At 42.2% G+C, this 10,527-nt stretch overlaps 1 pseudogene; it reads left to right on the forward strand.

Annotated features, from left to right (window-relative positions):
* Positions 1 to 3,026: 3,026 nt before the first annotated feature.
* Positions 3,027 to 10,527, forward strand: part of LOC102826283 — a 17,475-nt pseudogene continuing 9,974 nt past the window's right edge.

Consider the following 10,527-nt stretch of genomic DNA (forward strand, 5'->3'; position numbering starts at 1 on the left):
GCAAGAAACATCACAACAGAAGACATGTAAGCCCGTCTTCAGCCTGTAACTGACTGGAATACCTTAAAGGAGGCTAGAAATTGCCCAGACCCAAAATGGGTTGGGGGATATAAAGGCAAGAAGTGACTGGCTTACAAGCTTTCAAGAGGGAGCCTAGTTCCAGATGGGGCAGAGGTAGGCAGAACCTCCACTGAATGATTTCCAATCTGTTGGTACCAGGCTGACGAAAGGAAATGGGAATAAGACTCTTGTAGTACAACAGTGAATAACTGCCATCGTGAATGAATGTGAGGGTCGGAAATGTAGAGGCAGATTTTGATTTTTTTTTTTTTGGCAAAAGGAAGAGAGTGATTGAATTTGCAGCCCAGGAGCAGAGGTCCCTGGGACCATCAAGTGAGAAGAGTGGAAAGTGTGACCCTACCCAGAGAGGCAGTGAAGCCAGGCATGGAGACAGAGAAGATGATGTGGACAGATGGAGTGGCTGGGGATACAGAACTCAGGGAGGGAGAGGAACTGTTTGCTGACAGCCAGGGGGGCGGGCCTATGGGGTGTATCCTTTGATTGTTTGATGATGCATGGAGGGAATTGTTACCATTGCAATGAAATGAAATACGATAGGATGAATGTGAAGCTGAAGTGGGACAGAGGTAAATAATGATGCATGCACAATCTTGGAACAACAGGGTTGTGGGGTACAGGGATCGAGACATGGTTGGAATGGAGAAAAGGGGGGAAATAATGTTAAGATGCTTGGCTGTCTTTTGAATCTAGGTTTCTCTGGCATACCACTATAAAATAGACACTGGAGGGGAGAAGAAAGGAATAACCAGAAATGTCACCATAGAAAGCTTGTAAGTCCATCTTCTGTCTATAACTGATTGTTATTGTTGTTGTAGTTGTTATGTGCCATGGAGTCAGTTCCGACTCATAGCAACCGTGTACAGGGTTTCCAAGGCTGTAAATCTTTATGGGAGCAGAAAGCCTCATATTTCTCCCATGGAACAGCTGGTAGTTTTGAACTGCTGACCATGAGATTAGCAGCCTGATTCATAACCACTATGCTACCAGAGCTGATTGGAATACCTAAAATGGGGCTACAATGTGCCCAGTGATGGAGGCTTCCTGCGGAGCCTCTGCATTACATAAGACCATAGGTGGAATCGTGAACAGCATCCAGAATCTTCTTTGGTAGGAAATTTCAACTTGAAAGGAAAAGCAGACCAGCCTGGATCAGCCAGAACAGAAGATATTTCTTGAAAGAAAGACTGACAGGAGAAATACAAAACAATATAGGCATACTGACTGACTACTACAAGACAAACAAGTGGCTCACCCAGGAGACATCAAGGCAAGTGGTCGGGTCCCTTCAGGGCAAACCTCCTTCTAAGACTAAGACTCAATGGAAATACACACTCTGATTGGTGACCACGTTCGACACCCATAAGGGAAAGTGAGGGGAAAACAGCAATGAAGCTGTGAGCTAAGCCCTGCAGCATTCAATAGACTCCTGTGAACCCAGCTGGAGACCTGGTTGGCCAGCAGTGTGGCAAGACCAGGGAACTCTTGGGCCCAGAATCAGTGACATAGCCACAGAGGACTAGAGTGCAGAGTGAAGCATCCTGCTGATAAGAAGAGAAGACACATGCATAAGTACACTCACACTTGCAGATAATAGCCACTTAACCTGGCTTCAATGACTGGATAATCAGCACTCTACTAGAAGAAGAAAAAAAGAGTAATCTGATACAATTTGATGAACTTGACCTATACCTATGGATGCAGTAACGCAAAAGAGAGAACAAATCTTCACAGCGAGGATCATTCTCACCCCCTCCATACATGGAGTGGACAGGGGTGGGCAACTTGGACATTGGCTGCTTAGAATGGGGAGCGGGGGTAGGCTACAGAAGTAAGAAGTGACTGGCTTACAAGCTTTCAAGAGGAAACCTAAACCCAGAGTGCATGGAGCAAGGTAAAATCTCCACTGAGTAGTATCCAATCTGTCTAGGCGGGGCTGATAAAAGGAGATGCAGATAGGTCTCTTGGGATACAATAGGGAATGATTGTTATCAGAACTGATTGTGAGGGTTGGAAATGTAAAGGTAGACGTTTTGTGGCAAAAGGAGGGGAGTGATTAACTTTGCAGTCCAGGAGAGGAGGTCTCTGGGGCCATCAAGGGAGAAGAGCAGAGAACGGAACCCTACCCAGAGAAGCAGTGATGCCAAAGATAGAGGCAGAGATGATGACGTGGGGAGATGGAGCAGCTGGGGACTTTGGACTCAGAGAGGGAGAGGGGCTGTGTGCTGATGACCAGAAGGAAAGCTTGCAGGTATACCCTTTGGTTGGTTGATGATGCATGGAGAGGATTGTAACTATGGTAAGGAAACGATATACGGTAGGAACAACATGAAGCTAATGTCTCCCATGTAAACATCACATAATTCACAATAAAGCATTAAGAAAAAAAAAAAGAGCTAAAGTGAATAGAGAGAAATACTGTTAACTCTGTTAACTGATGATACACGGAAGGGAATGTAATCATTGTGATGAAGCAACTTGTATGATTTGTTGAATGTAAAACTGGTGACCTGTCCTGTAAACTTTCACTCAACTGACAATAAAAACTTAAAGAAAATAAATAAATTAATTAAATTTTTAAAAAGATCATGAGAGGTCCTAAGCATAAGTGACAGATAAAAGAGTAAAACTAATCAGCGCATGTCTAATAGAAAAACAGAATCAATTGTTGGTACTTTACTCAAACTCAAACTCTCTATTTAATATTTAAATAAGTATTTAAGAATATTTATTCTTAAACTGAAGGTGTCAAAAGCAAGATTGTTAACTTGCAACTTCCTCTGGCAAACAAAATGGCAATACATGTTGAAAATGGCCAGGATGAAGTCTTGTGCACACACACACTTAAAAACTTACAAATATGTTGCCAAAATGCATGTTGTAACAATGAAAGTAAGGGATGGAAAGCCTTGAAAACTGGTATGTTAGTTACACTCATCATTTTGGCAATGTGGCTTAAATATCTCAAGGTAATAATATAGGCTAACTGAATATCTGTTTTCTTCAAAGCCATGGACTCAGCACAGAATCCATCCCTGATGGATTTCAAAGTTACAGAAGTCTCAGAAAAAGAAGCAAAAACAGGCACAGCAGGAACTGTGGGAACTGGAAAAATATGTCAAAAGGGAAGTAGCGACAGGAAGAGATGGTGAAAACAAAAGAAACAGAGGCAGACTATGGAGATACCAAGAAAATTCTGACCATCCCCCGAAAAGTCTCGAAGGGAAGTCATGGAGAACAAGCAGCAACAACTCAACCACATAGAGGGGACATTGTACCCCAGGCAAAACCTCCCAGATGAAGATCTGGTGAGAAGGGCATCTGGAGGACTGGCCCTTCAGGGAATCTATAAAACCAGCCACCAAAGAGGTCTGATAGAGAAGAGAGAGGAGTTACTCAGTCTCCCCGAGGATTTGGTCCCAAACAGAGCACCCAGATAGAAGCAAAGGAATGTTCATCTCACACAGAATCTGTATTCATCCAGACTATAGAGAAGCTGGGCTTTAGTGCCACCACCTCAGCCAAAGCTGGAGGGTAGGGATTCAGCATGGAGGCAGGTATAGACCACAGTCAACATTCAGAATCGCAGGGGAGTCAACAGTCATATTCTGAGCACTCTTACTTCTGCACAACCAAGTTCAGCTACATCCCACTGGTCTCCTGCCACTTTCCCATCAACCAGCTCCATTTCTCCAAAGCTGCTCTACAGGAACTAAAATGTATTGAAGACCTTCTGGAACAATCTAAAGGCCCACACACACTCCCCTTGCTGAGGCGAAGAACTGAGGCCTTCTTCCACAGGTTTGGCTCTCATGCTAATAAGGATCCTCTGCACCTGGGAGGAATCTACTGGTGGAAAGCTGTTGCTGAGGGTTTTCAAAGTGAACAACTGGAAGAAGTGAAACAACAGTCAGCAGAGGCCCTGGATATTTACATGGAGTGAAAATTGCTGCAGGTGTGAACATTTAAGATTCTCATTCAAAAATGGCCTCTCAGAGCACTAACTTCCCAAACCTCCAAACCAAAGTCTAGTTATCAGTGGCCCACACAGGTGGTCCACCAGAAGTAGATAGCCTTCCCCAATGGAAAGCTGGACTCTACCAGCAATCAAACCTTGTGTGTCATTGACAGGGGATGTCAGCTGATACCCATCTGGGTCATCATCCTCTCCAGCCACAGAATTGATTTTTTTTTTAATGTTTTATTGTGAATTATGTGATAGTTCACATGGGAAAACATTAGCTTTACATTCATCCTATCGTATATCGTTTCATTGCCATGGTTACAGTCCCCTCCATACATCATCCACGAACCAAAGTGTATACCCTTTGCAAGCCTTCCCCCTGGTCGTCAGCACACAGTCCCTCTCCCTTTCTAGGTCTAGAGTCCCCAGCCACTCCATCTAGCAATCAGGTATTAATAGATATGGCAACACCACTCAGAAGTCATTAAACAGTAAGAACAGTCCAGGAAAGAACAAAATTACAACAAATTCAGAGGACTTAGGAGTTCCGTCTACATTCAAAATAATTGCAGTGTGAAAGAAGGCAAAAATATAGGTACAGAGATCCAGATTAGACTGATTTCAAATGAAGGAAAAAGTTGATAGAATATAGGGTATGTTCACTTCCCCTTATTGGTGACAAACATGGTCACCAGTCAGAGCACATGTCTGCTCATGTATTCCCATTGAGTCTTAGTCTTGGAAGGGGGTTTGCCCTGAGAGGCACAGAAGTGATTTTGAGGATCCATATCAAGTGGCTAAGTACCTCAAAGACAGCTCCACTGCACTGACTGGCCTCATTGCCCACATCCAAAATGGAGACGCATTTGTCACACTGTGAGCTAAATGTGTCTGACTGCAAAGTCATTTGAACTGCAAGGTCAGATTTTCAAGCTCACGAGCTGCTACTTGGAAACCTTACTCAGGGTCACTATGGGTCAGGATCGATTCGAGAGCACTTAACAACAACAACAACAGCAAGGATGATAAAGTTTTCCTACAGGACATGAAATATTGGGAGGTGTCAGATCCTGAGAAGCAGCTGAAAAAACTGATAGATTTTATGCAAGTGTTGAGTCAGAAAGTTAGAAGTTATGACATCTGGATTTACATGTCTCAAAGATGGGAACTTGCAGAATTTTCTGGTGAACACAGTCAAATTTTGCAAAGAGCCTTCCATTCATAGCATTAAATTCATTAAGTCTCAGATGCATATTCTTCTGTACCCTCACATCTACAAAGTAGAACACTTTCCTCAGGTTCACACTACCAAGGAGTAGATCTTCCAATCAGAGTCACACCAAGAGCAAGTCAACATCTATCAATTATCTGAATTCATTAAAATCTTAAAGGACACCCAGAATGTTCTCATGGAAAAAAAGGCAAAGTTTGAGTGTCACCAAGCACTGGAAGATGCTCAAAGAAAAGCCACTTATGAGATCAGCTTGTCTCTCCACTCCTTTTTAGAGAACCTCCAAAAAACAGAGCAGCCTGACACACAGCTCTTGCTACTTCTCATTGCAGCTGGGGCAGGGTATGACATGGTTCACAATACTTTTCAGTATCTCCTGGGTTGTGATGAGTTAGAGTACTTACATCATGAAATGCAAAAGGCCCATGATAAATACCATGAGCTGAAAGATACTTGCAACTACAGGGCTCAGGCTTTCCTGGTGCTCACTGGCCTAACAGTCACAGTGGGAATTACAGCTGTTCCTCCAGAGACGAAAACACAACGTTTAGAATTAATGAAACATCACATGGGACAATCCCTGTCTGAAGAAATTGTGAAACTCCTCACCAAATTTGGGGCAGGCCATGATTGGAAAAACATAGAGAATGATCTAAGATTGCTCATTGATGGCAATTATGAAGCCACTGTACCTTATTTCCTAATGGAAGAGGCGAGAAAGCAATTGGAAAGTCTCTGCCATGAAAAGAAACAGCCCCAGAAGGCAGATGATAATGAAGAAAAGAAAACAAAAGTGATAGAAAATGCAGCATTCCTAGAGCTACTTCAGCGTCTAGGCCTAGAACATTACTACCCAAAGAGGATGGGCAGAGCTAACTTCCATCTGATCCACAAGGCCTCTATGTATAACACCCAGCCCAGTTCTGAGCAAGAGCTTCCCTTCTACTTCCTGCAGAAGCTGCTGGTGCTTGATTATAAGCTGAGATTCTTGGTCTTCAAAGGTGGTGAAAACGCAGAAATTCCAGTCTCTTCAAGTACCTCCAATAAGGAAAGTGAGTTTTTTGATCCATATGGAGGCATTTTTGAACACAGTGACAGTTCCAGTAATACTTCCATCATGAATACTAGATGCAACATTCACCCAATGGATATTCAGATGGCAATTCATCACTGTGCAGATGCCTTTGCCAGGCAATATATTTACGCCAAACTCTCCATATGTCAGTTTGCCCTTCCTCTTGTGGTACCACATCCCTGCACTTCTGAAATTGAATTCTCTCTCTGGGCTCTCAGCCAAATTAGAAGAAGCTGGCAGCAATCAAGTACATCATCAAAGGTGAAGAACAATTACAAAAATCAGCAGATGACTAGTGTACCTACTTCCATAGTCTCCTTCATTAGAGTTGGAAATGGCTTCTCTGCCTCAAAATCTCAGATCATGAACTCTCTTGTCAGTGAACATAAACATGATGTCTTTTTTCACCGACACTGCCCAGGAAGCAGCACAGACTGTCTCTTGATGAAGGGTGTGGTGGAAATCTGCTGGTTCTGTCCAGGAGGGGAAGAGAAGGACAGATTTGACAACTGTCTGACCTTCACTAATCTCCATGGAGATGCAAAGGAACACAGACGACAGCTCACTTTCTTGCAGGAAGTCTCTTCACTCATTGTGGTCCTCATGTCTGCTTCAGATAACAATGAAGAAAACCGAAAAGTTGTTCATGACTTGTGCCAGTCATCAAAACCTCTGATCTGTCTGTTTGATGATAAAGAAAAAACTGTAGCTGATAATTCCAGCCAGAAAGTGGCAATAGGGATCAAAAACAGAAATAAGGCAGAATTAACAGAGGAGCTCACAAATACAATCAGACGTTTGTCAGCGCTATCAGACACGGCTCTCAATTTAGAGGACTGTGCTCGAATTGCTCACAAACAAGGATTCCAAATAGATGAAGATCTGAGAGATTGCAAGGAAGCCAAAGAAAAGGCACAGACACTAATTGCTCTCTTGGGAGAAATGAAGTTATCTAAGATAAAGGAAAATTTACTACCCCTTCAGGGACAACTATGGCACCGCTGGTGTAAGAAGGACAAAGAACTCTATCATCTGAGAGAAAAGGGGAATCGTAGCATTGAACAACACAAGAGTGACATTGAGACAGAAAAACAAAGAATACGGCATCAGCAATTGGACAAAGCCTTTCCTCTGAACGATTTAATGCAACCTTTCCTTGAAATTCTCCAAGAACGTTCTGAACCCCTCACCAAACTTTACTTCCTGCAGTGGTTGAGTATGCTTTTGACCAACATAACTATAAAACCTTTGGAAACCCTGCATGAGCAGCAAAGGACTTTGTGGTCATCAGTACAAGCAGAAAAGCAAAAGGTACCAAAGAGCAACTCCCTCAGAGACCAGCAGAATAAGATGGAAGCCATATCCAAAGAGATCAGTGATTGTTCCTTGGGAATTGAGCATCTTCTCAGAGAAGTTGGACAGATCTATGAAGCACTGGAAGAAGCTTCCTCCATAAGAGATCCCCTTTTCCTCTGCCTTCCCCATATTGCTGCTGACCTGATGATAGCTGGGGCTCCCATGGAGCTAATGGATGGGGATGCTTCCTATGTGCCTCTGAAATGGGTGGCTGCTATTTTTGATAAGCTCTCTGAGAAACTTGGAAACAAACGACTGTTTGTTCTTTCCATTCTTGGCCTGCAGAGCTCAGGAAAGTCCACCCTACTGAATGCCCTTTTTGGGCTGCAGTTCACTGTCAGTGCGGGGAGGTGTACCCAGGGAGCCTACATGCAGCTCCTGAAGGTGGAGGAGACATTCACAGAGGAACTGGGCTTTGACTTTATGCTTGTTGTGGACACAGAAGGACTTCGGGCACCAGAACTCAACAACAAATCTCAGAATTGGGATAATGAGTTAGCAACCTTTGTCATTGGATTTGGAAACTTGACTTTGATCAATATTTTTGGAGAAAATCCATCAGAGATGCAGGATATTCTACAAATAGTTGTCCAAGCTTTCCTCAGGATGAAACAAGTAAGACTCTTCCCAAGTTGCCTCTTTGTCCATCAGAATGTGGGGGAAGTTACAGCTAAAGACCAAACTATGGAAGCACGAAGACGACTAGAGCAGAAACTAGATGAAATGGCAGCAATAGCAGCTAAACAAGAACAGTGCCAACATGTAACCCGCTTCAGTGACGTCATTAAGTTTGACGTTAGTAATCACGTCTACTACTTTGCTCACCTCTGGAATGGCAATCCACCAATGGCCCCTCCCAATCCTCGTTACAGTTACAATGTGCAGGAACTGAAAAGCAGGATTCTTATGACTGCCAAAGAGGCATCGAGGGGCACCATCATGAAGTTATCAGAAGTAAAACTTCGAGTTCAAGATTTGTGGAGAGCCCTCGTGAATGAAAACTTTATTTTCAGTTTCAGGAATACCAAAGAGGTCATGGCCATGAACAAACTGGAAACAATGTATAACCAATGGAGCTGGAAACTGAGGAGTCATGTGTTAGACTTGCAGAACACACTGACCAACCAGATTCAAAATGGCAAAATGAAGACACTCAAGGCCAACACAGTTGAGGCGGCAGTGAAAGAAAAATATGGAGCCATCAAGCAAGACCTTGAAAAATATTTTACTGAAGACCCAGATAATGAAATACTGGTTCAGTGGAAAGCAAATTTTGAGAATAAGCTAGAAATAGTTAAAGAGGCACTTATTTCAGAAAGCAAAAGAAAAACTGAAGAGCTCATTTATTTCAAGGAAAGCCAAGAAAAACTCGCTGCAATGAAGTCAAGTTATGAAAAGGAACTGTTGGAAAAAAGCAGAAAGTTAGCTTTAACTCTACAAGACAAAGAATTGAGTGAAGAAGAACTAAACAAGAAATTCAATTTACTTTGGGAGAAATGGTTCTATGACGTATGCTCAGCTTCCCCTCCAGCTAAAGAGCCTAACTAACATAGATGTGGATTCTGAAAACATACTTTTGGATTACTTCAAAAAGGATAAACATGTGGTGAACATATTAAAGAGTAACTATAGAGAACTGTTTCACATAGACTATGATACACATATCAAAATGGACAGGACAATTTTAAGATGCAAAAAGTCACTAGCCGTCCAGGATAAAGAGCACATAAATATGACTACACATTGCATAATTTCAAATTTTAATGAAATTATTAATGACATTATGAGACAAAAGTGTGATTACAATCCAAGTTATTTGCACAAAATCTTGAGAATGATAGATAAGGAAACGACATCTGCATCCACTCATGACAAATACACATTCACAAATAAATATAAAATTGACTTGGCTTTCTGGTTGTTCCAAAGAGCAAAAGAGAGTTTTAAGGAGATGCACAAGACATTCAAGAGAGCAAATGATCCTGTAAACTACTTGGAAAGCAAGAAACATGATTTCTTCATGAGTTTTAAGATTTCCTGCCAAGGAGCAACCTCCATCAAATCATTTGTTGATTTTCTGTGGAACAAGCTTACTTCTGCTATCTCCATTACCATACGGGAGAAAATGGCACTTAAAGTTGCAGGGCACATGCGGGCTACCTGTCCTGAATTCAATGGAAACAGGGCAAACCTAGAGAAACACATTCTTACCACTCTGGCAGAAAAAGAAAATTTTGACAGTTACTGGCAGTACATTCATAACCCAAAGTCGTATTTTAAGAATTACATTGAGCACCATATTCAAGGATACAATTTAGACAAAACTTGTGAAAAAACAAAGACTTTTTTAAAAATCAGTTTAGACGAAATCAAGACTGTCATCCTCAAAGCTATTTATGAATCCACTGAAGTAGCTAAAGATAAAAGCAGCACTGCATCCGAATGGTTGGATTTGTTCTGTGATCACCTGGGAAGTAACTTGGTGTTTCCAAGAAGCGCTTTGGTAAGCATTGAACACCAACAGATAAAAGATACTGAATTTCTCAAACAAGCCATGAGTGAAGGATTGGATCCCACATTGAAGAGAATAGAACAGGACTTTCTGAATGTGTCTGTAAAAGAAATAGTTCCTGAAACTACAAAATTGCTCTCTGATCACCTCTGTGGCTGCTGGAAACAATGTCCCTGCTGTAAAGCAATTTGTACAAACACAATTCCTACACATGAAGGAGACCACAGTGTTCCCTTCCACCGTCCTCAGGCTGTCAATGGAATGACATGGGATAAAACAGACCATTTTACAATTGACTGCTGTACCAGTTT

The sequence above is a fragment of the Chrysochloris asiatica genome, unplaced genomic scaffold (assembly GCF_000296735.1).
Source record: "Chrysochloris asiatica unplaced genomic scaffold, ChrAsi1.0 scaffold00140, whole genome shotgun sequence".
Lineage (NCBI taxonomy): Eukaryota > Metazoa > Chordata > Mammalia > Afrosoricida > Chrysochloridae > Chrysochloris > Chrysochloris asiatica.